The sequence below is a fragment of the Drosophila grimshawi genome, unplaced genomic scaffold, assembly GCF_018153295.1.
Source record: "Drosophila grimshawi isolate 15287-2541.00 unplaced genomic scaffold, ASM1815329v1 contig_60, whole genome shotgun sequence".
Taxonomy (NCBI): domain Eukaryota; kingdom Metazoa; phylum Arthropoda; class Insecta; order Diptera; family Drosophilidae; genus Drosophila; species Drosophila grimshawi.
The window spans coordinates 170,001-177,500 of NW_025063418.1; the positions used below are offsets into that span (position 1 = coordinate 170,001).

Below are 7,500 nucleotides of genomic sequence, written 5' to 3' on the forward strand. Positions count from 1 at the left end.
TACCACCCAACATTAATTCTTCATGTATTAAATTAAATATAATACAAGATTAACTTCATTATTTCATAATTTGCCCAGTAAATTATCCATGCCGGCAAGACAATACTCCACAGTCATATTATTTTGTTACTTTTACTCTTTCTCATATGACTTGCCTTGCGCGACACCACTCCATATATAGGTTTTTGAACACCATCTCTTTAAGCATGATACTTTTTTCAAATGCTACCACCCAACATTAATTCTTCATGTATTAATTTAAATATAACACACGAATAACTTAAATATTTAATAATTTGAACTATAATTGACGGTTGCCGGCAAGACAATACTCCACAATCATGTGATTTCCATATATAATTTTGTCTATAGCAAACATTTTTTATTGTAGTAGAGTTGTTCCATACGTTATTACCCAACATTTATTTTACATGTTAAATTCTATTATATCACATTGTTTGTGTCATATGTTATTATCTAACATGTAATTTATATGTTTCATGATATTATTTGACATTTTGTATTGGAAAACACTGAATTGAATTTCATAACATTTCATAATTTGCCCAATAAATGACCCATGCCGGCAAGACAATACTCCACAGTCATATTATTTTGTTACTTTTTACTTTTTTCTCATATGACTTGCCTTGCGCGACACCACTCCATATATAGGTTTTTGAACACCATTTCCTTAAGAATGATACTTTTTTCAAATGCAACCACTCACTATTAATTCTTCATGTATTAATTTAAATATAACACACAAATAACTTAAATATTTAATAATTTGAACTATAATTGACGGCTGCCGGCAAGACAATACTCCACAATCATGTGGTTTCCATATATAATTTTGTCTATAGCAAACATTTTTTATTGTAGTAGAGTTGTTCCATACGTTATTACCCAACATTTATTTTACATGTTAAATTCTATTATATCACATTGTTTGTGTCATATGTTATTATCTAACATGTAATTTATATGTTTCATGATATTATTTGACATTTTGTATTGGAAAACACTGAATTGAATTTCATAACATTTCATAATTTGCCCAATAAATGACCCATGCCGGCAAGACAATACTCCACAGTCATATTATTTTGTTACTTTTACTTTTTCTCATATGACTTGCCTTGCGCGACACCACTCCATATATAGGTTTTTGAACACCATTTCCTTAAGAATGATACTTTTTTCAAATGCAACCACTCACTATTAATTCTTCATGTATTAATTTAAATATAACACACGAATAACTTAAATATTTAATAATTTGAACTATAATTGACGGCTGCCGGCAAGACAATACTCCACAATCATGTGATTTCCATATATAATTTTGTCTATAGCAAACATTTTTTATTGTAGTAGAGTTGTTCCATACGTTATTACCCAACATTTATTTTACATGTTAAATTCTATTATATCACATTGTTTGTATCATATGTTATTATCTAACATGTAATTTATATGTTTCATGATATTATTTGACATTTTGTATTGGAAAACACTGAATTGAATTTCATAACAATTCCAAGTCTCATGAGTGTAAATTTTATTAATCGGTTTATTATTATTATGCAATATCAAATAAAATATAAACTTCTATTTCACACTAAATATAACATTTATGTTTAAGAGTGTAAATTTTTCATTCGCATATTACTGTTCTCCATTGATTGAATTATAATATATTTTTAATATGATTTCATATATTTATTTTTTTGTGTTTTCTATTGCCTTTCGCAGTTATCATATATATATATATATATATATATATATATATATATATATATATACTCATATATATAATAAAATGTGTGTTCTTCTTTCTCTGTTTTGTTTAAAACAATTTAATTTCTTTATTCCTTTCAATAACAATTCAATTATTCTGAAAAGAATGTTATTTATAAAATAACATAAATTTTGTATTGCATCATCAAAAAGCTTTTTGTATATAACATTTTCTTAAGGTCCGGTCCACACATTATCAACTTACAAAGAAATATATAAAATATCATAAGTAAATTAACAAATATGGCACCTTTAAACAACTCATACAATATATATATATATATATGTTTTAGTTGGTGTTTAACAACCATAACACACATATTATATTTTATATTTGTTGTTTTATTAACATTTTCGAATCATCAAGCAAAGGATAAGCTTCAGTGGATCGCAGTATGGCAGCTGCTCAACCACTTACAACACCTTGCCTGTTACAAAAGTCGTTTACAATTGATTCTAGGCTTTGTCATTGTATTAAATAATGTTTAAATATGTAACTAGCACGGCATCAGGTGATCATAGATCCTCCCAATTTACTATGTTACAAATAACATTGGCATCACATCCATTGTCGTTTATAAAATAAATTATAAACTTTTAATGGTTTAGAAGCCATACAATGCAAATTGCCCCTTATTTATCATTGCAGTCCAGCACGGATACGACCTTAGAGGCGTTCAGGCATAATCCAACGGACGTAGCGTCATACCACTGTTCGCTCGAACAAGTATTGTGCCATTGGTCCGTACCTGCGGTTCCTCTCGTACTACGCAGGAATGCTGTCGCAACAACGTTTTGTCATTAGTAGGGTAAAACTAACCTGTCTCACGACGGTCTAAACCCAGCTCACGTTCCCTTGCATGGGTGAACAATCCAACGCTTGGTGAATTTTGCTTCACAATGATAGGAAGAGCCGACATCGAAGGATCAAAAAGCGACGTCGCTATGAACGCTTGGCCGCCACAAGCCAGTTATCCCTATGGTAACTTTTCTGACACCTCTTGTTAAAAACTCTTTAAACCAAAAGGATCGATAGGCCGAGCTTTTGCTGTCCCTGTGTGTACTGAACACCGAGATCAAGTCAGCATTTGCCCTTTTGCTCTATGTGTGGTTTCTGTCCGCACTGAGCTGGCCTTGGGACACCTCCGTTATTATTTGAGAGATGTACCGCCCCAGTCAAACTCCCTACCTGGCAATGTCCTTGAATTGGATCATACCTGAGTAATTGGAGTTATACCAAATTTTTAAATCAAAAATACATAAATGCATTTTCTTATTAAAGAATTTGTTTGCGATTATATAACAAACTCGTGATACTTTGATCAAGAAGCTTGCATCAAAACCCAATACCATAAGATATAATAAATACATCCGTATAATGGCTAGGAAATGATACACGTTCCATTTAATCAAGTAAGTAAGGAAACAATAAGAGTAGTGGTATTTCATTGTCGATACCAAACCGAAGTCTAATATCTCCCACTTATTCTACACCTCTTATGTCTCCTTACACTGCCAGATTAGAGTCAAGCTCAAAAGGGTCTTCTTTCCCCGCTAATTATTCCAAGCCCGTTCCCTTGGCTGTGGTTTCGCTAGATAGTAGATAGGGACAGTAGGAATCTCGTTAATCCATTCATGCGCGTCACTAATTAGATGACGAGGCATTTGGCTACCTTAAGAGAGTCATAGTTACTCCCGCCGTTGACCCGCGCTTACTTGAATTTCTTCACTTTGACATTCAGAGCACTGGGCAGAAATCACATTGTGTCAACACCCGCTAGGGCCATCACAATGCTTTGTTTTAATTAGACAGTCGGATTCCCCAAGTCCGTGCCAGTTCTGAATTGATTGTTAATTGATAATCGTTATAATTTAAAAGAACTAATCAGTTGCCCAATTAGTATTCTTAAAAATTTTAGCAAGAAAGTTCCACAATTGGCTACGTAACTAAACTATCCGGGGAACAAGAATCTACCATAAATGATAGAAACCCTATTTACCCAGAACGAGCACATAAACCATGTTATTGTTTCCCAATCAAGCCCGACTATCTCAATCTTCAGAGCCAATCCTTATCCCGAAGTTACGGATCTAATTTGCCGACTTCCCTTACCTACATTATTCTATCGACTAGAGACTCTTCACCTTGGAGACCAGCTGCGGATATTGGTACGGCCTGTTGAGAAGTTTGCGTATCCCCACCATAAATTTTCAAGGTCCGAGGAGAAAATATCGACACAACAGTATATGTCATGCTCTTCTAGCCCATCTACCATATCTCTCTGCGAAAGACTTCCATGGTAGTACGGCTATAAAACAGAAAAGAAAACTCTTCCGATACCTCTCGACGGCTTCTTTATGGTCGTTCCTGTTGCCAGGATGAGCACGAGGCCCATATTTAATAACAAACGGATACTCAACAGGTTACGGAATTGGAACCGTATTCCCTTTCGTTCAAAATTATTCAAGTGTATAAAAATCGGTATGATGCAAAATATATTTTGATTTTTCTATACTTGAAAATTTTCGGCTTTCGCCTTGAACTTAGGACCGACTAACTCGTGATCAACCACTGTTCACACGAAACCCTTCTCCACTTCAGTCCTCCCAGGTCTCATTCGATTATTTGCTACTACCACCCAAGATCTGTACCAATGGCGGGCTCCATGCAGGCTTACGCCAAACACTTCTATGCACACCATTGTACCTTCCTACTCACTAAAGTTTCAAAATTTATATTACAAGTAACATAAATCATCTACTTTAGCGGTAATGTATAGGTATACAACTTAAGCGCCATCCATTTTAAGGGCTAGTTGCTTCGGCAGGTGAGTTGTTACACACTCCTTAGCGGATTTCGACTTCCATGATCACAGTCAGGCGTATTAAGCAACCAACGCCTTTCATGGTATCTGTATGAGTTGTTAATTTGGGCACCGTAACATTACGTTTGGTTCATCCCACAGCGCCAGTTCTGCTTACCAAAAGTGGCCCACTGGGCACATTATATCATAACCTTAAACTTCATATCAAGAAAGTTAAGGTTCTTACCCATTTAAAGTTTGAGAATAGGTTAAGATCGTTTCGACCCTAAGGCCTCTAATCATTCGCTTTACCAGATAAGATTATTTTATACAACAGTTAAATGCACCAGCTATCCTGAGGGAAACTTCGGAAGGAACCAGCTACTAGATGGTTCGATTGGTCTTTCGCCCCTATACTCAATTCTGACAATCGATTTGCACGTCAGAACTGTTTCGGTCTTCCATCAGGGTTTCCCCTGACTTCAACCTGATCAAGTATAGTTCACCATCTTTCGGGTCACAGCATATATGCTCAAGGTACGTTCCAGTTAGAGGTATAAATAATATAAATATCATTATACATAACTATATAGAGCGCCCCGGGATTGTGTTAATTAACTATAAATAGCTAAAAAACTAATCCCATTAATAGTCAAGTTAATTACGCTATTAGGTTTATATCCCAATAACTTGCACATATGTTAGACTCCTTGGTCCGTGTCTCAAGACGGGTCCCGAAGGTATCCTGAATCTTTCGCATTGTTAATCATACAAGTGCATATAATAAACACAAAAATCATTGAAAATTATGCCATTATATAATTCCGAAAAATTAACGCACTGTATTCATATAAATCTATCAGCACTTTATCAAATTTATGACATTTATATCATGTTATAATGCAAGCACTATAATTGAAATAATCAATAATTCACAATTTTTTGATAAATTAATTATGTTAATAGATTACAATGTCCTTATATGGAAAAAATGCACACTATTATTATAATATTAATTAAATATTACAATTCTAATGATGAATTTTCCATAACGGATATTCAGGTTCATCGGGCTTAACCTCTAAGCAGTTTCACGTACTATTTAACTCTCTATTCAGAGTTCTTTTCAACTTTCCCTCACGGTACTTGTTTACTATCGGTCTCATGGTTATATTTAGTTTTAGATGGAGTTTACCACCCACTTAGTGCTGCACTATCAAGCAACACGACTCTTTGGAAACATCATCTAGTAATCATTAACGTTATACGGGCCTGGCACCCTCTATGGGTAAATGGCCTCATTTAAGAAGGACTTAAATCGTTAATTTCTCATACTAGAATATTGATGTTCCTTACACTGCATCTCACATTTGCCATATAGACAAAGTGACTTAGTGCTGAACTGATTTCTTTTCGCTCGCCGCTACTAAGAAAATCCTTGTTAGTTTCTTTTCCTCCCCTAATTAATATGCTTAAATTCAGGGGGTAGTCCCATATGAGTTGAGGTTGTATAAAACAATTTTTATTGAATACTATGATATAATATTCAATATTATGAATACACTAATTCTTGAAGAATAATAATATTTACAACAGTTTTCTTATCGCATCAATAATAATCGAGACAATTCTAGATGAAAAAAAAACTTTCATTTCATTTTTATGCTAGACATTTCTCGATATTATTTGAATTTGAAAAAGAAAATATATATCTTCAGTTTTCTCATACAAATTATACACAATGAGAGTTGGTATGTATATCCATATATAAATTAATATTATGAATATTTCGTGTGTGCACTAATAAAGTGCACACATTATTTATCCAATAATATACCATATGCTCAAATATTAAAAAACATTTAAAGCAACTTATTTAGCATAGTCTTACAACCCTCAACCATATGTAGTCCAAGCAGCACTATAAAATTAATTAAAGTACATAACAGCATGGACTGCGATATGCGTTCAAAATGTCGATGTTCATGTGTCCTGCAGTTCACACGATGACGCACAGTTTGCTGCGTTCTTCATCGACCCATGAGCCGAGTGATCCACCGCTTAGAGTGATACAATTTTTTTTTGTTTATTTCATTGTCAAAAATATATTTATTGAAAGAAATTAAAAATACACCATTTTACTGGCATATATCAATTCCTTCAATAAAATTGATTTACCTAAAAAATGTTGCGAAATGTCTTAGTCTTACATAATTTATAAAAATATGGTATATGAAACAATTTCAATAAGATAGCCAAACAAGAATATTAATATAAACATATGTAAAACATTAACCTGGAAACAGGTACAACAATATATATTTAGGTTGTTGCGTTTATACAATGTATGCTCATAGAAATAATGACCAATACATTTGTGCAACGCATGCATATTATGGTACATATACACGCAAAGTTTATCCATTAAAATACAAAAACACATAATTATGTTATATCACAATTTTCGAATGACCATTTATAATTATAATTATTTGTGTAATCGTAAATTAATAGAATTTTTATTATATATATATATATATATTATATATACAAAATATGACATCTGATTTATTAACGGTAAGGGACATTATACAATAATGATCCTTCCGCAGGTTCACCTACGGAAACCTTGTTACGACTTTTACTTCCTCTAAATAATCAAGTTCGGTCAACTTTTGCGAAACAACCGCAACACACAAGGCGTCACAGTGATCACGTCCGGAGACCTCACTAAATAATTCAATCGGTAGTAGCGACGGGCGGTGTGTACAAAGGGCAGGGACGTAATCAATGCGAGTTAATGACTCACACTTACTGGGAATTCCAAGTTCATGTGAACAGTTTCAGTTCACAATCCCAAGCATGAAAGTGGTTCAGCGGTTTACCCGGACCT

At 33.6% G+C, this 7,500-nt stretch overlaps 3 non-coding genes across 3 annotated transcripts in view; all 3 read right to left on the bottom strand.

Annotated features, from left to right (window-relative positions):
• Positions 1-2,157: 2,157 nt before the first annotated feature.
• Positions 2,158-6,116, bottom strand: LOC122322759. Its single transcript, XR_006246831.1, has one exon. It is a non-coding gene; the product is annotated as a large subunit ribosomal RNA (ribosomal RNA).
• A 381-nt stretch (positions 6,117-6,497) lies between these two features.
• Positions 6,498-6,676, bottom strand: LOC122322724. The gene has a single exon (XR_006246796.1). It is a non-coding gene; the product is annotated as a 5.8S ribosomal RNA (ribosomal RNA).
• A 526-nt stretch (positions 6,677-7,202) lies between these two features.
• The window catches only part of LOC122322737, a 1,995-nt gene continuing 1,697 nt past the window's right edge, over positions 7,203-7,500 (bottom strand). Inside the window, exon 1 of the ribosomal RNA XR_006246809.1 lies at positions 7,203-7,500. This exon is cut by the window's right edge and continues 1,697 nt beyond it. This is a non-coding gene — a ribosomal RNA (small subunit ribosomal RNA).